This window comes from Dermacentor variabilis, chromosome 10, assembly GCF_050947875.1.
Source record: "Dermacentor variabilis isolate Ectoservices chromosome 10, ASM5094787v1, whole genome shotgun sequence".
Lineage (NCBI taxonomy): Eukaryota > Metazoa > Arthropoda > Arachnida > Ixodida > Ixodidae > Dermacentor > Dermacentor variabilis.
In genome coordinates this window covers 102,799,944-102,821,607 of record NC_134577.1, presented here as the reverse complement: position 1 = coordinate 102,821,607, position 21,664 = coordinate 102,799,944, and positions in this window count along the sequence as shown.

Sequence of the window (21,664 nt, the reverse complement as noted above, 5' to 3'; positions counted from 1 at the left end):
CCCTCACGTAGTAGCCAAGATATACTTTATTTTCTCCTTGTTGGGGTCAGGGGCTGGCGGGGCGCGGAAGCTGAGCCCCGCAGCGTCCCCCCCTTCCTCGGACTGGCCAAATCTCACACTGCTCGGCCGCAGTTACAATGCGTGTAGTGTTAGTGCGGTGGGTGTTGATGGGTAAGGCTTTGGGGCATGCCCACGTAACGTGACTGAGGTCAGCGCGGGCCCCCAATATTTTCAGAGTGGGGAGTATGCATCGGGGCTAATGCAGTGGTATAGCACCGGGTTTCAGATCGTGGCCCTGCTCAGGCATAGTAGCCAAGGTACGATGGCTATATTCCCGGACAACTTTTCTTAGCAACGAAGGGAAGGCAACGGGGATGGAGCGTCTGCACGTGTACTCCTACGCGAAGCAGTCAGGCTTCGTGTTCGTTTCGATTTTACGTAGTTTCGGTTTGCCAACCTTCCATAGCTCTTGTGTATGTTTCATCATCATCATCATCAGCCTGGTTACGCTCACTGCAGGGCAAAGGCCTCTCCCATACTTCTCCAACTACCCCGGTGATGTACTAATTGTGGCCATGTTGTCCCTGCAAACTTCTTAATCTCATCCGCCCACCTAACTTTCTGCAGCCCTCTGCTACGCCTCACTTCCCTTGGAATCCATTCGGTAACTCTTAATGACCATCGGTTATCTTCCCTCCTCATTACGTGTCCTGCCCACGCCCATTTCTTTTTCTTGATTTCAACTAAGATATCATTAACTCGCGTTTGAAGGCAGTCAAACATTATTCAGTATGGATCTCTAATAGCAAATTGACTACAGGGTCTGTTCTGAAAGTAGTAGGACTGATATTTTAAAATTTATTCATGAGAATAGTACAGACGATTAGAATTTTTCATAGTAGCACCCTGCCGCTCCTACACACAGCTGCCAACGAGTTTTCCAGTTTTTGTACGCCTATAGGAATGTCTGGAGTGGAATGCTGTTTTGCTCCCTCGTCACGGCCTGTTGAACTGCCTCTACCGATCCGTGATGCTTCCCCTTGAGCGTCGATTTTATTCTCGGGAATACAAAAAAAGCCGGGCGGGGCCAAGTCGGTGCTCTAGGGGGGCTGAAGCAGCGTTGCCACCTTGTGCTAGGCAAGATACTCCACTACGCGGAGCGCTATGTGACTCATGGCGCAGCCGCCAATTGTTGGCGATGGCTGGGCGCACATGAACAATGTATTTTCGCAGTATTTTGAGGACTTCCACATGAAAAACTACATTAACTGTTTGTTTGAGTGGTACGAACTCTCTGTGGATGACTCCATATCGATAAAAAAAGCAAGTGAGCATGAACTCTTGCTTAGATTTGCTCATTTGTGCTTTCTTGGGGCACGGGGAAGGCGTGTGCCATTCTGAGTTCTGCCATTTCCTCTCCGGGTCGTAAACACCCACATCTCGTCACCGGTCACTACATTGTCCAAAAAATTGGTGTCCTCATTCACATGTAGGAAAAGATCCTGGCAGATCGCTTTCCGGTTGGCCTTTTGCTCCTATGACAACCACTCGCGGCACGAACTTCGCACACACTTTCCTCATGGCCAAGTTTTCTGTCACGATGTCAAAAACTTGGGTTTGAGGAATCCTCAAGTCGTCAGCAATCTTTCTGATGCTCATCCTACAATCACTGTTCAGTAAATTCTTCACTCGCGACACATTTTCGTTGGTCTTGCTGGTCGAAGGGCATCCGGAGCGGCGGTCGTCTTCCACTTTTTCCATACCTTCTCAGAACAGCTTATGCCACTCAAAAGCACCTGATCTACTCATGGAAGCATCACCGTAGGGGTCCTTAATCATGTCGTGAGCCTCTTTGCCTGTTTTACCAAGCTTTACACATAATTTGCTCGCGTATTGCAGATCCAGTAAACGGTCCATGATTCTCCGTGACGAGGCAATTTGACAAGGGTTCACAGTACAAGCGACCTTCTCTCTTCCACAGCCGAGAGCCGACTGCCGATTTTTTCCAGCGTTCACAATATCCCCCTTCACCGATCTTGCGCGTGCAGACCGCCTCTTGTCCACCCGTTCGCCCAGGAAAAAAATCTGTCTTGTTACTGTCACAACACACCTTGTATCTTAAGCTTTTCAGTTGTTTCGACCTCAGGTAGTTATGAGGAACACTTCAGCACAATAAATTGTCACGTCATGATGATGTTCAAGATTATGTAGCACGTTCAGAAGCTTCATGTTTCGTTTTCTTTCAGTAAGTATGTGTCATTTTTGTCCGAAGTGCAGGTGATATACTCATGCTATCTGGCACAAGGGCCTAAAGGACAATGAGTTGATGAAAAAGATGAAGGTTTACCGGTAATGTTTGAGGAGCTCTAATGCACTTTCTTTTTATTGACCGCTCCGGTCAGCAGCAGACCATATTTTTATGAGACATAAAGGACAACATGCATATGAATTATAACGCAAAGTTTGACAAGATAGCAAATACCGACAGAAGTGAGAACGCGATGAGAGCTGTCGTGAAAATTGGAAGAAAAATATTAGTTTGTAAGCGCCACTTACCAACTAGAACACAGACAAGCAATACACTTCGGGTATTTCTTCCCAGGCACCTGTCTCACATCTATTGCCTTCGGAGCTTGTTCTCAAGTTGGAGACGAGCTCGATTACCAGGCTCTGAATACTGTCAATTTCGCCATTCCTCTCCCAGGATTCGTTTTCTATTCTTTCCACATGGTCGTATTTCCAGTTTTCCTCGCTTTCTAAGTCGATTCCTGCTTGCAAATGTTTTTTAAGTCGTCAAGCTTAAATATTACCTTATTTGTTGCCACGTACTCTTTCATATGGCTCGAAACTAGCTGTATTAGATTCAATTCGTAGTGATATGGCAGCAACATTAAAACATCATGACCAGCTTCTTTGGCTAAGGTGTTAATTTTGTACCTATTGTACTTCTGCTTATGCTCATTCAGAAGCATTAGCAGCTCCGCCTTTCGCTGGTCAGCCTAAAGAAGAATTTTCTTGCTACTCAACCACGGCTGAGTATCACCTTTTCTAGTGGATACAGATGGCACTTTTTTCAAGCTGAACGCTGTAATAACTGGCATTGTCCATTACTATAACGCTTGTGGTTCCACTTTTCAGCGATAATTGCTCAATAAACGGCTTCTCAAAACGGTGACCGTCATCATTTGAATGGTAATCAGCGACACTCTTCTTTGCACGAAAGATGAGGTGCGCTCCATGTACGAAGCCCTTCTCACTACCTGCGTGGAACACAATGAGGCAACCACCATTACCAGATGGAGCTCAAAGATCCGTCGTCGTTCCTAGTTGGAAACCATTTTGCCGTGTCACACCGTGGATGTCTTCACACACCTTTTCTTTAGTGTCCTGTAGTTACACAGGCCTCGCCAAAAAAGTACACATTTCTGCAATGAAAATGTTACGCCCGCTTGGTATTACTCTTCATTCTATAGCGTGCGCGTTAGTGAAACTCTCCCAATCCACAAAATTGGGAGCGTCTGCATGACATGGTCAGTTGACACATCCTTAGCGATTTTCGACGATGTAAGGAGCTCGTTGCGCAAAAAATATGGACGCACATTGCGCCTGAAAGCACCAAACGGGAAGCTGTCCCACAGAACTATCCTTGTGCTTCCATTTTTCTCAGTGCTTCTTCACCGCTGGAAGTAACGTCTTCCCAGATTTGGAGACAGCAGCGGCTCTTGTGGGGACTCTGCGTTTATGCTATTCATGGAACACGCATTATCAGCTGGCTCACTCTTTTATGCACGCCGACGGTGCTGAGCTCAGGATGGGCACGTGTGGTTGAAACATAAACGTTGCGTACCATTTCCTTCGCCTGCTTAGACAACCATTTGTTGTAAAATCTGTCATAAGCTCTTGTGGCCAGTCGACGGAAGAGCCAGAAGGTGACGAACGCTGAAGTGAAGATGGAGACGTCATTTTCCCTTTGAGGTGCACGTAAAACAAGCGTCATTCTCAAAGATCCAAAAACGCTAAATGACAAAGTATAAAGCAAAAAAAAAAAACAGATATATTCAAGGTGTGTGCTGCGCCCTCTTTCGAATAGCTTCCTGTAGAAGATGACGCAATGTTGACTTTCCTATTTCTCGCGCACAAAACACGGACAAAGTTCTGGGACTACATTCTTTAGCGGTAGCACTCGCGTAATTTGGCTCTGTAGCCTTCGCTTCCTTGCCAAGAAAAGTTGTGCGCCACTACAGAGTACTACATGCCGGTGCATGGTTTCCGCAGCGAAGCGTTCCCTAACATCGCGCATACATGCACTACGTGTTGTCAGGACGCCGGCCGAGAAACTAAGTGAAACGCTAATCGCAGTTTAGCCAGGTGGGGGCGCTTACATGGAGCGACCACAACTCCGTTAGTTCAGATGCAGAAACAATGTGCTGTGGCGCCCTCTGCAGCTGAACGTCGGAGTCACACAGACGTGGCGCTGCGGGAACAGAAGGCCTAGGCTAATCGACAACGTCGACAAAACTCTCCAGTTGAAAAGTTCGATGCGGTCACACTCATTGTAACCCCCCCCCCCCCTGTGAGCATTCCTCAGGACGGGAAGGCGAGATCAACAATACTATAGCCGACAAGGCACTTTAGCACTTTAGTTCTAGCCGATGCTGGTCATTGAGTTATCGCTGTTAAAGTGTCTTCGAATGCAACACCACTGCAATCATACTACCACTGCAGCTACGAGTGCTATACATTGTTTAACATTCGCTTGAACATTCGTAACTACATTTTGTTTAACAGGTTGCTATCGGCTTTATACTTTCGCCTTTATGGCGAAACTGTAATTCTTTATTGACATTGTCATAAAATAAGACATTGCATATCGCAGCTAAATTTTTAGTATGAACCGTCTCGCAAGTTCTTTCTTCGTCGTCGTCAAGAAAATGTGTGCGCTAATTTTTTTTATAAAATTAATTGGTGCTGCGCGACGTGCCTAGGACACCTAGCGCGCCAAGTGTCTCAAGCACTAGCTTGCGTAAGTTCATTCTGCCTTTTCAGGGGGAATGCTAATTAGCAACACTTTGTCATAATGCCTATATTTATCAGTATCAACAGTTTACTTACCAAGCGACGCTTGTTCATATTTCCATGTACACTGTAATAAATAGAACCAAAAAAAAGGAAAACGTCACGGTGTTCACCCGAAAGGCGAGGCATGGATTGCGATAGCAAATTAGGAGACAGCTATACGAAGTATAGATAGCAGCTTTATCGGACGTGTAAAGTCGTAAACATTCACTCAATAAATAAATTAACAAGAATGGTGCCACCCGCGCACAGGCGAACATAAACACATATCACACGATGAGCGGGGACACTCACTGTCAAAGGGCTGGCGTGAGGAAGAGCGGCCGCTGCAGCCAGCGACTTTACCTTCGTGCTGCCTCTTCAGCGCGAAATAAGCGACGACAACACAGCGCACACGAAGCTATCAACCTTCGGTGCATCCAGGCTCTGTACTCATCGCAGATCGCTTTCAACATGGGGCCCGCTCAGCAGGGCTACACGCAGCCATCGCCGCAGTAAACACCCCACCCCCGATGCCTTGCGCGAGGTGGTAGACGGCGTGCTTCTTTCGCCCCTTCCTCCATTGACGCTGTAGATCAAGTCACCATACTCGGCCCATACTCACACTCTTTCATTCGCACCTGCATATACGACGCGCGGCCACGGTGTTATCGCACTTCGACTTTATGCTGAGCATCACGCAATCGCGGGAAATTCGGCTGTAGTGCCCATATAAGTTTCCGTGTTCTAATGGTTAGAGCAGCACGAGTTTCTGTTCCGGGGTCTAGCTTTCGAGAAGAACAATCCTAAATATTAATTTGTTTATTTTATTTATTGCTAATGAAAATTGCGGACATGTACAGTCCTAAATTGGCCATGTAAGTCCGGGAACTGACAAACCGAAAAGTGGTGGAAGAGTCAAAAGAAAGCTCTTGTTCTAAAAGCTATCGAAGCTAACTTCAAGAAATCACAAGTACGCAAAGCTATCCTTGTGAATTCTAGCAAGAAATCTAACAGTAGGCGGGCACTGCTAAACTAATACGGTATACTCAAGCTCCGGATCGCGTGACTTAGGAACATCACAAACAACTCTGTCGGGCCTCGGCAGCACCCACTGATAGACTTAGTGACCGTTACTCGGTTAAAGCTCAGCGCGTGGAGAGAAAGTAACCGGCAAAACCGACGGCAGAGGACTTCATCCCGACCCGCCTACGCCCGAACACCTACAGCGGACAGGCCATGCGCCCACGTGCAGCACACACGCACAACGAAGCACTGGTGCCCAGCGGACGAAGGCAACCATAAATTATGCGCTTTAATTACTCGCCGCACTAATTGCGCGGACTTAGCCCGAGACTTCCCCGTTCCCTCCACTGTTCCCGTTCGCTCCCTTGTGGTCCGTAGCTGCTCTTACATTTCCCCCAGCGCCAACGCCGTCGACCAGTGAACGGTAGCTCACCGTGCACTGTCCGCTTGCTAAGCCCTGCTCATCCGATACCGGAGCCGCACGGCGATGTAGTAAGAAAAATAGAGCAACGTGCTGTTAAGAAGATGCCCGCAGAAAGAACGTTTGCATAAGTGCACTGACGAAGAGAGCAGCAACATAATGAAAGGACGAATTGGCTGAGTAAAGAAAGAAAAAAAAACACGGTGGAAAGAAATTTTCTGCGATTTACTTCGTCTGCGCACCGAGACAATCTGTGCATAGGGGAAAAAGGCAAAACTGGCTGTACCGCGGCCACAGCTTCCCAACCAAGGCGGGAGAGCAATTAGGCCCCGGTTTACCGGCGAGCCTGATGAACGTACGTGTTACTTTACGTTTATAATGTATATCTAGGCGTGGTGTGCCTTTAGGCGCTTTTGCTAGCGCTATTCAAGGAGGTCGCGTCTTACTGCAAAACGCCGTGTATTGCCGTCGTCCGGACGCGTGTAACCGTAGTTTCGTACTAGTACAACCATGTTAATGCTACCGCTTGTGCAAGACTTCTCAATTATGCTCGGACGTTTTCTGTGCACTCGCGCGGTAATGAAAAGCAATATGAAAAAGTTGGAGGACGTTTAAGCTTCGCCTTCAACAGACGGACGCGATTCCGTTACCGCACCCCCTTGACACCGGCATAGACAAGGGATATTCTGTGACAGGGGCCCCGATAGAAAACAATGATGGGACGATCCCTGCGGCCATGTAGGGCAGTATAATGACTCATACCCCCGTAAGGCAGATGCTACAAGTTGTGACTCATCAATATCTTATACCCACGTAAGCAAGAAAAAAAGGGGTTTGTGTTTGAGTTTCCACGTAACCAAATTATGTCTTGTCCTATATTCAACATATTAAAACTATTTTCTCGTAGACCTTAATTAGAATCCGAAGCAACCATTTCTGTACGCTGTGTGCAAGTAAGAACTTTCGAATTTTCTGACGCATATTACTTCGAGTAATTCAATTAGTTGAGCTAGTCATGGACCAGATCTCCAGAGCACAGGCGGGTCTCCCAGGTTTGCAAGTGCGCAATGCGTTCCGTCGGGCAATGCGAATGGAAATAGGGAGCAGAAGCGTGAGGTTGATGGTAACACTTCTGCGCCACTCGGAAAGCCTACGTCGTTGTGGTTCAGGATGTTTTCTGAGGGACAACGCCGCCGACGGCCAACACCGACACCAGATCTTCGGTGATATGGGGCCCTTAACGCTCTCGCGTTAAAATAAAACTTTAGCGCGTAAATTAAAAAGAAATATTATGGCGCATGTATCTATATAGAAGTAAATATTTCACACCGAGCCGTTCTAATCAATGATTTGTGTTGTGTTTACAGTGTGTTGATAACCTCAGTAAACTATCGGTCATGCGTTTTTGAGCTTATGTGTGCAGCTCTGCGTGTTGTGGGTGGTAAAATTCATCAGTCAAATAATACTTGAACTGCCTCAAAAAATAGATGCCGCTACAGTGTTCTTCAAATTTTCAGGGTGATTCGCAACTGATAATATTTTTCGCTACAGCAGTAAAATTTAGCGAACTCTTCCAGAGGGCCAAGCTGGATTTATTTTGGCGGCTCTGCGTGTAAACACAAAATGAGCTTTACATGAGCGGTCATAGTTGTCATTTCTAATAGGGAGGAGAATGATTGTCCTTATCAGCAATTTCTAATATCGTGGCTACTGCTTCCTTCGGGTGCATGGCTGTTTTTTTTTATTTCTGGCGCTAGTATAGCACTAAAATTAGAATTAAATAGGGCAGTTTCTGTCCGGTGCACTGGGCTCACATTATGCGACGTTCAGAAAGTGATATTTAGGCAGGTTTTTCAGGACTCTGTCAATCAGCATCACAGAATCCTTCTGTAGAAAGATTGCAGGTGAAGCAAGTTCCACTGCAACGCAGGCTTCCAACTACTCACCTTTTTCACGTGATCCCAGTATGGCGCGCGCTTTTTCTCTGGATGAACTAGAGGCTGCGCTTGCTTTATGCAGGTGTTTCTCAGCGCCAGGGCCAAGTGTCATGACATACAGCTCTCTGTGTAACATTGGTGAACGAGCTCGAAAGGCACCTCTGCCCTCGTACAGCGACTCATGGCAGGCTGGCACACTTCCCCAGGGATGGAAGACAAGTCGCCTGATTCTGCTCCTCAAAGCTGACAAGTCGCATTTGGACATTGCGTCATACTGTCAGATCACGCTTGCTAGTTGTGTTGGAAATTTAAATAAACGGATGTTTTTTAAGTGTATGGAGAGTTACCTAGAGCACGATAACATTTATCCGGACACGTCGACAAAATTCAGGCGCGGCCGTTCATCTATAGACAACGTTGCCAACTTGGTAACGTACGCCCAATTCCAGACGGCCTGCAAACGCTTGTCTGCTGCCTTGTTTCTGGACGTTAAAGGGGCTTACGATAATGTCACCCATGAAGCCATCCTTGCAACGTTAGAAGCAATAGGACTTGATGTGAAGATATTTCTCTGAGTTTGTAGCTACTTATTGATTCAATCGTTCTACATATTCACCGGGGATTGCCCTGCATCCCAGTTAACAGCCGTCGTGGAGTCCCTCAAGGCCCAACGCTTTTTAGTCTAGCCCTTACTGGACTGTTCGATAAACTATTAAGCACAGTTCGACTCTTTCTCTACGCCGAGCACATCTCTATTTGGACGTCGGGCGTGACACGGCTTCAGCTTCGGGTCGGTTTCAAAAAGCGGTGCTACCGACATCATGCTACCTTCGTAAACAAGGACTGGAGCCGACGTGGGAAAAGTGCACAGTAGTGGCATTTAAGCAGAAGCCATTGTCTGCGTACGACATATCAATCAACGGACAAGTGATATCATCCAGTAGAAGTCACAGATCCTTGAGGATTGTGATTGACAGAGGGCTGTGATTGGCAGAAGCCTGTCATTGACTGCTCACGTGAACAACGTAAAAGACGTTAATGATTGCTATCTGTCATCTGTTTAGGTTACTTATCTCTTCCATTTCTCTTTAAAAATCACTTCACACACTTGCAGGAAAAAACTGAGGGTGTCCACACAATCCATCTTACAGCTGTACAGGCTGTAGTTTGTTGGGTTCCTCTGGTACACCCTACCTGGTATGTCCAACGCCTGCAAAACAAATTTGCGTACGATTCAGAGGATTCAGGGCCAAGCTCTGAGGATATGCCTTGTATTACTACGCAGTGCGTCAAGGGTTGAAACTATTGCCATGGCTCAAGATTAGTCAATCTCAACGCCCATCGCCATCGAGACAATACGGGCACATGTCAGGCAGATTGCCCGGAGACCCCTTGCTTCCACTTCGCCGCATTGATCTTGGAAAGACCCAGCACCTCATATAGCACAACTGTGAGTGCATATTGTGCCTAGTTTGCATCGAAGGCCGTGTATCCTCCAAGGTTTTTGTGCCATACTGAACTACATCTCAGAATTTCAGGACTTCAGAAAAAGTCACATGTACCACCGTCTGCACTAAAACGATTGAGCTTACTCCGGTTCTACGTGAGGTGCCGTAGGTATATACACATCTGTATTGACGGATCAACAACATCGACCGGTTTTGGCGATGATGTGTTTATAGCGGCGACAGTAATAACACTGCGATTCGAAACGTCACATGTCACGACGTCCGCGGCTGCAGAACTCACTGCTGCTGCAGTGCGCTTCATTTTACTGATGCAAAGAGTTTTGGTACATGGGCCGTGTTTTCCGACTCCAGACCGGCTTTCCACAGCATGCAGTCCGTGCTCCGACGTGGAGCTCACGAACAGCAAACGTACGAAATCGTCAGATTTCACAACAACGTCAAACACAAATGCCGCGAAATTATTTTCCATTCGCTCCCTGGACATTGAAAGATCACTGGAAATGATCACGCAGACAAAGTTGCCCGAGAGTCACATCAAGAAGAACCCAGCGTTCCCATTCCTCTTTATAGGAAAGACGTTGCAAGGCAGCTTCGTGACCTGGCTCGCAAGCTCTCATTAACCAAACTGCACACCCCAAATAGCAGGCACGCCAGGTTGCACGAGTGAAACCCTTCGCTCCAACTCCGACCTCCACTCGGACTTCACAGAAGTGACGCATTGCTTCTATACCGGCTGTGGTTGGGAGTGACTTCCACGAAGGAGTACTTAGATTACCTCGATTGTAATGACCGACAGTGCTGCGTGCGACGTGTATGATGGCGAAGACAATATCGAACATTTATTGTGTCACTGTAACCGATTTCAGTCGGAAAGAGAAACATTATCTACTGCATTGAAACGACTGGACGATCGGTCGTACAACGATCGACTGGTTGCACCAGTCACTTTGCGTGCATCCGTGAGCGTCTTTCACGATCGGAAAGACACATTTATGTAGCCCGTAGTGAGCAACAGAAAGCAGTGTCACAAGTTTTTTCACGTTGCTCTACAATTTTCTCACTGACACTTCTCCTGTATTTATAATATTTGAGAAGCTTAATAATTATTAAGGACTGCTTATTTAATTAAGCATAATACAAAGTATAATTTAAATATCTCCAAACGACGGCAAGCAACATTACCTCAGTTCTGTGGAGCTACCTGGCATTTACATATTTTTACATTTTCGTCTATCATAGTTGGGACACCCGGCATGTGAGAGCAGCCAAATACATATGACGCCATCTTAAATCGTCCTGAAAAAAACAAGGAGAAAGGTCGCTCCAGATACAAAACGTGGCGTTAAGCGCAATGTCAATTTTACAGCACTGCTAAGGATTATGTGCCAAGATGCAGTGGACGAAGATGCGCACCGAAACGACTATGCTGACTTGGCAGTTTAGAGCTCACTTCCACAAAATACTTCAGAAAAGTAGTTTCTTTTTTCCTGTCAATGAACATTTAAAGTCTTCATTTATGTTAAGAGGCCCTTAACAACATTTTTATTGAAGTTGATAGATGCATTTGAAGTTCAATTAGACAATTTCAGAAATACTTTGGTGCAAAAAGTTCTTCATTGGGTTCAGCACAAGCGGAGTTCTTGGCAAGCAACCATATCGTTCGCAGTGCTTCCGCTCCATCTTCAATGATTTGCACAGCGAAGGCTACGGAAGAGCGGGGGTGTAGCCACAACGCTCCGCCTATTCAACGCCACCAGTTAAAATTTGATTTTGGATGTTCACGTAGACGCCACAGTTTTCCCATTTCGGAGCCCATGAGACGCGAAACGGAAGCCCCCAGAGTCAAGCATGCCAAACGCGGTTGTCTTCAGCAAGCCGCAATGCGCTCAGCCAATGGACACGTTACGCCACCCTGCGGCCACCGCGGTAGCTAGGCCACGTAAGAGACCCCAAGCTACATGAAACTGCAGCGTTTGCTTTGTTAACTTCAGGGCTAGAGTGCGCGCTGCCGCTCATATGCTGCTGTTGGGCAGTGTTACGTGGTCCGGACCAGCTTTATCCTGCAACAGCCTGACCGACCGATAGTAGACGCATGAAACTTCGGCGTTTTCAAGCGCTATCAATAACTCATTACGTAGCGAATTGTGCCAAGTTGTCTAACGAGGATCGGCCAGGAGCGCCCTGGAAAGCGTGCGTGTGGTCTGACCTTAAGTTTCGCGTGGTTCGAGTCTAGCTGAGTGTTCAAATATGGTTGAAATTACCGAGACCCGACGGCTACGACCGAAGTAAGGTGCAGAATTAGTTCCTACGCGGGCCGCCGCTGCAGAGCGTGAGCAGACGATAGGGGGCTTCTTTCGTTCGGCAGTACGTTATTATTATCAAAATTGGAAAGCAGGGAAGGTATATTGCAAGAGTCCAGCTAGTGGACATTTCCATATCGTCTGCTGCTGAAGTGTTGATTGGCTGTGGCGCCTGGTAACTGTGGACGGGCAGCCCATCCCACCCAATCAGAACTTCAAGAGCAGACGAAATCGACATGTCGACTAGGTGCACTCATACGAAATACCTCCCCAGATCTTCGCTTGCTTCAACCTGTTTATTAAACATCGTAAAAAAAATACACAGTAACAGTAGCAACGAACGCAATGATGCATGCATCCTTCTTGAATATCCTCTATTGTTGAATAGCAGCCGCATATGAGAACCTAATATATCCCGAAATGAAGCGTCCAGAACACAATTAAGAGCAGCATTCTTTTGAAAAGAGAGCGTTTGAGAGAAGACAACCTTCCACTCCGCTTTGGAGACCCACGCGCCGCGCACGACTGCAAAATGTGGCCGATATGTTCAAGGCAGCGTATGGTATCAGCGCACAGTCAACATGTTTCACCAAGCCCTAGGGGTGGCTCAAGGCCCCTCCAAATGATGCAATCCATCTAGAAAACTAATGTGCAATCTGAAGAAAAGGCGTACTTCTCTCACACAGAAACAATGGCAAAAGCAATAGGTCTGTTTACGTCCGTCGTGCCCGCAATTTGTGTAGCGAACACAACTTCCCACCCTGCGCACTACAGGCTAACCTTTACAATAAGTGGCCAAAGTAAGAAACGAGTGAGAGAGAGAAAGAGATATAGGGAAAGATGAAGCGGTAACGTGAAAGACAAATTGCGCCCCGTTTTCGAGTTGAACGCCGCCAAATCCCGAGAGGTGTGTGAACCGAAAGCTCTGGCGGCCGCTCTTTGTTCCAGCATAAATAATGGCATAGCTCCTAGCCGGGCGAGTCCTTAAAGCCCGGAGAGCGTATCTTCATTGCTGGTTCGGCCGCCATGAATAGGAGTAGGTAATGAGCTCGTCTGCAGCGGCGCCTCGCTCATCGTGTGCAACAATGTTGTCCTTTGTCCGCCTCGCTTGCGACGCCTCCATAAGCCGGCTCAGCTTCGCACCGTCCAGCTTCGGAGTTAACGAGGCCCGCGGAGTGATTCTCTTCTTTTTTTCCACTAGCTCACGGAGCCATGTACGCAAAAATGCTGCCGCACTTCCCGCGTTTGACGACGGTTGTAGGCGCCGCCGGCGAGTTGCTCTCATTATCGCCCGCCTTTTATCTCGCGTAATCTGTATTGTAATCTTTCTGGTCGTGGCACATTCAACAGATTTGTTTCCTTTGACCAACGTAGGTGGTTGTGTGAATACTAAGTGCTCCACAGAAATGATGTCTGACGCCTCGCCTCGTAAGCCCCTGCATGCATGTGCAGCAATTTGGTACGACGCATATGTGGCGTGCTTCCTTTTTTTCTTACTAATGCCACTTTCCTCAACGTAGTACGAGAAATGGCACGAACTGTTAGTTCTGATCTGGCTATAGGGAGGCCTCTATTGTTGATCTTGCTCTTTTGTTACAATATATTGCACATATGGCGCAAACCAAGTAACTGCGAAGCACATTGTAAACCGCCCGACAGTCCCAACCCCCACACCGAAAAAGTCACGTCTGGGGAAGTGCTTTGTGCTTGGTATCGGGACACATTTTTCTATCACTCCTAACCGAATCAATAATCAGTGGGGCAGTGCAGCATGATACGACGGCGGAGGTCGTTGCGACGTCAACAGCGACGCTTCTTTTATTTTTAATTTCTTTTTTTTTTCAGAGCGGTGCTTTCTTCGCCCTGCAATGGCGGGGTTTTGTGTAAGTCCAAAGTTTATCGCCTAATAGACGACTTCAACTGCCATTACTGTTGACCAACAAAGTAGTGCTAGTAAGCTCACCTCTGCTGTATCTAATAAAACAGTAAATAGTGGCAAGAAAACTGCATATTTAATGTGTGCTGATATTTACCGGAAAAGTACTCAGGCATCTTAGCAGAGTATTCCATTATATTAAACTTCTTTCTTCTTCCATTCGACTTCGACCATTCGACCATTCTTCGTCGAATAATATGTGCCACAGTACGTATGCCACTGCGTTGGAAAAGCCACAAGGTTTTAGCCTATGGGGCTGCTCTTCGTATAGTCCTCGCAACGAACGAAGGTTCCTTGCTAAGTATACACATACATGTAATAGGGAAAATTACGTACAGCTATTCGACGAAAGCTCATAACGAGTTACTATACGAGGGCGAATCAGAAAATCTTTGCCCTTATTATATATTAGCCAAAATATGGTGCATACAGCTAATTACTAATTTACGTACTATTCTTGGTGGCCGAATGTATGCATGGCTGCACAGTTACCTCAGTGGCCCCACCATTTTCATGTCCACTTCAGATGGCGAGACTGATAGAAATGATATTCGCAGGGTTGTTCCGCAAGGAGGCGTCCTTAACCCAATATTGTTCAACGTCCTACTGGTGGGCACTGTAGACGAGCTACCTGAAACAACGCATATCAGCACGTACTCAGAGGATATCTGTACCTGGTCATCTGGGAATATATCTTAAAAGCACTTCTTGTTGGGCTACTTGGTAGCTGTTCATTATAAGATATGAAGACGCCAAATAAAGAGACACACACAAGAGAAGAGAACGGGACAGGGCGCCCTGTCCCGTTCTCTTCTCTTGTGTGTGTCTATTTATTTGGCGTCTTCATATCTTTTAATGGTCATCTGGGGTCACACGTCCACAAGTGCGTGCAAGGCTTCAACGTGTGGCTACCGTCACAACGAAGTACTTGCGCCGCAGAGGCCTGCAACTCTCAGCAACTAAGTGCGCAGTGTTGGTATTCACGCGCAAATCAATATCATAATATCCAATCGCTGTCGATGGAACAGCGCTCCCTTTGGCCACCCACCACGTATTTCTTGGTGGGATAATAGACCGCAATCTTTCTTGTACCAAACATGTTTCTGCGCTTCTGGCTAAACAGAACAACTTCATACATGTTCTTCGTGTAATATCTGGAATAATATGGGGCCCCTCTAAGCGATGTTTGCTCCAAGTGTACCAAGCACTTTTTGTGGGCTACTTACGCTACAGCATGCCTGCGCTACCTAACATGGGATCATCTTGTATGCGCACGCTGGAGAGCCTTCAGGCACAAGCACTGCGGATATGCCTTGGCTTGCCACGCTGCACGTCAACTGAGGGCACAATAGCGGAAGCACCGGCTTGTGAAATCGACGTATACAGGTCTTGCGAAACTGTGCGAACATATATTCGCCTGCTGACCAGACACTCAAACCATCCGTTGTGAACACTTCCATGAACCAAAATTGACTGTGCTTTTTCTAAAGCAATTGCATATCACGCAAGCATTATAACTGCAAGGTTACAGGCCACGAACATCCCCGATACACCTTCATGGACATTACCAAGACCACTAGCGAGGCTTCAGATGCCCGGAATTACAAAGAAATTCCACGTTTCCTCAATTGGCTTGAAATAGCTCACCCTGTGCCATATATTTACAATATAGTGGGAGTGTACAAGTATATACCGATGGTTCGGTCACACCATCTCCTACAACGGCCACATTTGTCATCCCACAACTTGGAATTACTAGGCGATTTCAATTAGACCACAAATCGACATCTACGGCTGCGGAACTTACGAGAATACGGGAGGCTGTCCGTTTTATGAGAACAGCGACACATCATAAATGGACGGTGTTCAGCGATGCCAAATCAGCGCTACAGGCGCTAAAATGCTTTTTAACGAAAGGACCATATTATCTGCTCGTGCTGGAAATCACCGAACTTCATCACAGTGCCGAGTTAAGTGGTCCCGCGATAACTTTTCAATGGGTGCCTAGTCATTGTGGTGTGATTGGCAATGAACTCGCTGACAGTGAGGCAAGATAGGCTTTCTCTTCCTCTGATGAAGTACGGAGTGCTTACTCTCAAGCTGACACCAACTCTATGATCAAGGCGCTCATGCAGGACCTTACAAAGGCGTACAGAGCCCACGATGACAACGTCCACAGACGCCTATATATGATCGAACAAGACGGTATATTCTTTTTGCCCCCGAAGGTTACGCCAACGTTACTAGACTAGCTTTGGGTTACGCGGAGCAAAACGTCATTGCTACACAGGATTCGGCAAGGCGTTGCTTTCACTCGTCCCTACGAGCACCTCATCGCCCCGTCAAACAGCCCTGATTGTGAACACCACCAGATGCCCGATACACTGGAATACATACTGTGCGATTGCCAAGAACATATGCTAGAGCGAAGGAAGTTGGAAAGTTTCCTAGCCAGTGTTGGCAGGCAACCACTGTCGGAGGAAACTATCTTCGGCCTATGGCCCGACACTGCAACTTCATTGCGTGCAACTAAACTGTTGTTGAAGTTTTTGCAGGACACCAAGCTCGACGAGTGGCTCTAGTGAGGCAGCTGTCTCATGTTCACAGGCAATCACCACTTCTCATATCATCATCATCCATAGCAATATTTTCACTCCCCTTCCTTCCTCCCCAGTGCAGAGTTGCAGACTAGAGCGCACTAGCTCAGGTCGACCTCTCTATCTTCCCTGTTACACTATTTTTCCACATGGTCGCCCCACCAATTCAAACATTTGTCCCCACCGCAGCACTACACTTGAGTTGCCCTTGTTGTAGAATGCGAGGCACACGACCTTCCCGAACACTCATTTTCATGCATGTCTTCACGGCCTTTTGCAAACTCACGACACCACCACTTCACACTTATCAAAGCTTTGGCATCTTTCACCATACGTGGGCTGCATTTCCCTGTGGATATCGATGGGCATTTGTCCCTGGCTCGATAGAAAACAAATCCCATTTCGTAGCTCACATTTAAAAGGAAGACGTCCGCATACCGACCGATATGGTTTAAAATATATATTTATGTTTTTGCTCTCCACCGGTAGCCTTGTTCACAATGAAACAAGCGGCAGAGCTGGCGTTCTTTCTATCTGTGGCTCAACACATGATTAAGGCAATTTCGCATACATTGACGGCAGACTGCCTACTTTGCGATTAAGAGTGAAGCGCAGTGGTTTATATGATTAGGGACTCAAGATAAAGACATCTAGAATGATTTCGTCCCTTGGCAATCGCGCGAGGTTTTTGCAGTTGATCGTATGTGACGCAGTTGCACAGTGTTCGGCCAGGGCATTCGATGCAACATGTCATTTCTAGACGTCATTCCTGTGCGTTTAAATCTTCTGACGTTGCCGGCTTCTTCATAGTAGACGCGCCGACAGTCCACACACGGAATGACGTACACCACGCCTGCGAACTTGTCCTTTTCCAAGAGTTCTTTCACATGCACAAGCTCGTGTCTAAGTTTTCGGGAGGGCACGTGCGCAGTCTGTATATCATATTTTTGCGGGGATGTTGGTAGTACAGACCGACTGTGTTTACAATCTGTATGCAAGCAGAGTCAATGGGGTTAAGATAGCTGACTAGCAACAAAACGCAGCGGACAGCGTCTCACGCTCTTCTTCTTCCTCTCTCTTCTTTTATGCTTCCGTAACAATATGACCACAGAACGCGTGCAAGGGTCTCGCTTATGCCCGGCACGTTCTTCTTTTTTTTTGGAGGTGGGGGAGAGTGTCCAGGGCGGGTGGGTTCTGCGCGAGCCAGTTGGCGCCCTACTGAGTCAATGAAGTAGTCAGCGTATCCACAAGCCGTTAAATCCTCTCGCACAAGTGCACTGTCCTTCATGTGGTCTTCGGCTGTTGTGCACACGTCTTTCGCCCGACAAAGTACGCCATGTGCGTCTCAAGTACAACCGCCATCTTGAACAAGTGACAGCAGCGCCGTGCAGTGGAGCTACCGGCAGATAAGGCCGGATCGGTGCAAGAAAGCTCAACCGTTTATTTATAGCCGTAATGTGGCCTAAAAAATAGGGGCGAATTCATTGTGCTTTGCCCTTCCTTGTACGAGGCCGAGTATCAGTAAAGTCAGAAGCAAGTTATATGCTGCATGCAAAATTATCAAATCCTCCAAGAGCAAGTGGGCATCCCATACTACGTTGGGGAAGGTAGAGTGAACTCAGAATTGTGTCAGTTATCGTCGCCTGAGCAAGCACATCAGGATGATATGCCCTTAGCTAGAGGCAGACGAAGAGCTGAACAGTCTGTGCTAGACTAGGATATCTTTTTTGTTATTGCGTTTCGAGACCCATTACTGGCAAACCGAAGTAAACGAGAAGGATCGGGGAAGAGCGGGTTCGTCCTGCTGAATAGGCTCTTGGAATTCAAGGTTGTACCTTTCGGGCGCCAGTCAGCACCTGCAAGGTTCCAGCGCGGGATGGACCGGTGTTGGCAGGTTCGAAAGTGCAGAGTTGTCTCTCCTACTTGTATGATGTCATTGCATTTACGTCGAATTTTGACATTCACCTCAGGTGGCTCGTAACAGTACTCGAGTGTATCAGGACTTCTTAGTATACTCCCAAACTAGAAAAGTGTATTTGGGAATAGGTGAATCACCGTAGTTGCCGGCCATCCTGCCTGTCTCTTTGAAATAAGTCCAGCTGCGCTAAATAGCGCAACAAAAGCGGCATGGCTCTAAGGTAGTCACAGGAAAACAATCTAATACAGTATGGCAACCCCACACAAATCACCACAACACAACGACTTACCACGCTCGAAAGTAGGGTCCAAAGAAACTCTATTCAAGCCCATCACGGACAAGCTAACCAAGCCCGTCCATGTGCGTTGTAAAGCACAGACACTCTTTTAAATTATAGCCTTTCAAGTCCCGAACCGTCACACTGAGTTATGACGGATGCCTTAGTGCAATGCTTCAGAATAATTCAGACCACTTGTGGTTTCTAAAACGCATTTAAATGTAAGTAAACGAGTGAGTGTTCCTACATTCAGCTCCTTGAAGTGCTGCCACTGGCACCCACAATCAGAGTGATCTCGTGATTGGCAGTGCAACACCACCACATCTGGATCACCGGACCATGGTTTCTTAGTGCTGCTTCGCACTAGGTGGCGGGTGTGATCCCGGCCGCTGCAGCCGAATCTCTATCGGGGCCAAGTGCAAGAATGTTCCAGTACCGTGCATGGTGGGCACGTATAAATCCACCAGGCGGCAAAAGTAATTCAAGAGTCCTACACTGTATGAAGTACTAAAGTTTACGTCATGGTTTTGGCACGCAGAACCCCAGGATTTAACAAAACTTGTTGCTGAGATAGTTGGTTCATAACTTAAAAACAAATGTTACGACGCTAAGCAGACGAAGTCAGACACAAATGACTTATACGAGCGCCAACGTCCAACTGTTATTCACCAGAAACCACGCACTTATATGCGAGAAACCTAAGTGAAAAGTAATCGCAGTAGAGATAAGCAGGGGTGACAGGAGCTAACACTTCTGCTAGAGATTCTAGTGAAGAAAGAGTTGGAAGTTGGCGCCTGTATATGTCGTTTGTGTTTCACTTATTCCTCGTCTTCTTAGCGGCGTAACGTTTGCTTTTAACCCAGGAGTTAGTTTTACTTTTGATCCACCACGACAGATAAACAGAAGATGTGAACTTGCTTAGATCGAACGTTTCTATACAAATGCTAGCGACGGCCGGATCTATAAATAGGCGTAATGAAGTTATTGTGATGCGTTTAGACGATCGCAGGTCATACTGTCCCATATACTTATATCTTATTTTCAAAGCGAAGCTTTCTTTGCTTCGTCTCCCGACATTCCGGCCTCTGCTACTGCAGTGGTCTTGCTTGCACGGGCCGCTACGTTTCTTGAAACACCACCAGATGGCGCTCGCCACTGTGCATTTGAGCCAGCGTCACTTAGTTATGCGACTTATATGCATGTGCTAGGCTGTGGAGGTCGCGTGCTTGGCTCTTATGAAATAAACATTACAATCGTCTATAGCCTGAAGAGAGCGCTTAGAGCTGATGTTTCAGCAGCGTGCTGGCCACGTATGCAAATGAGCACGTAAGCACGTATTTTTCATAGCGCACAATAAGTCGACATGGATAGACATAGTAAAGACACCAGAAAGCGCTGACTGCTACTGGTTTATTGCCGCGCGAAGCGCAAATAAATTTTCTATTCGACGCATACTCGCGGCCAGAAACAACATAGCCAAGATGACAGACACGTGAAGTCCTTCCTCAATAGCGGTGAAAAATCTCTTGCGAATCAGAGCTACGTCGCATACAAAGCAAAAGCGAAGTAACAATACGAATGTGTTCTGCAGGCCGAATCACCACGTGAACAGGTAGCCTTGAAAGAGGATTTGAATAGGGGCTAGTTATTATTCCATTGCAAACGTGACTTACAGCGTATATATAGACAAGGGTACTGAAAGAACGTCGAAGTGCTGATTTCCAACTAATTCTTTATTTAGGCTAACAGTCACATATGCTGAAAAATAAGTATGACCACACAATACTTATTATTGAAGCAGTAGTGATTGCTGAGGGTGACTCTGTCAGTAAGCCGTCAATAGCATTAACAGCTTTTTGGATCGCACATGCGCTCTCGTTTGTTTTAAGAGAGCGGTTGGGGGTAGTTTGATATTTCGGGACTTGATTTTAGGGACGGTTGTCTTGGTTCTTGGTCATATAGGATTGATATTCGAAATTGAAATTGAGTTCAAAGTCAGCACTTGCCTTCGCCATTCTTTTTGTCTCCTTTTCCATGGATGCACTGAAAGTCACGTTAGCCTTGAAACAACCATTATTTGGCCACTATGCCTAAAGTTAGGCACTCCTTATCACTTAATAATACCTACGGCATGCTGACGCAAATCCTATTATTCTATCCCGCAAGAAAACCTGATGAGAAGTGTACAGAACTGCATAGATATGCACGCAGTGCGTTTATTCTAAAATGCGAGGGGCTTGTGTTCATACGGTTTCTTCGAAGTACTCTTAGCATACCTAAAGTGTACGTTTGCGACATAGGAAGGCACTATAACGTGCCAAAGTAACGGCATTTTCAATGGGTCCTGCGTCGGACCCGAGCAGAGCGATATCTTCCTTGCAGAACGCTACAGCGCCCTAAGCTGCCGGTGTGAAGGATAAGCTGCCGGTGTGAAGGGTATAGTGACTACCTTTATGTATGTTTACAAGTACGTCGATAATTCCACTGTGCCCATGCTCTGTACTGAGAGATTTCCGACCCGATGTCTTTTTTTCGAGTGCCTTCAGCCAGTGGCGTAGCAACAGGGGGGGCCGGGGGGCCATGGGCCGCGGGTGCAAGGGGCCAGTAGGGGGGGGGGGTTGTCACATACGTCTGGACACACCCGTTTTTCCGCTCACTACACCCGGGGGTGGGGGTGACAGAAGACCTATGGGCCCCGGGTGCTATACGACCTAGCTACGCCACTGCT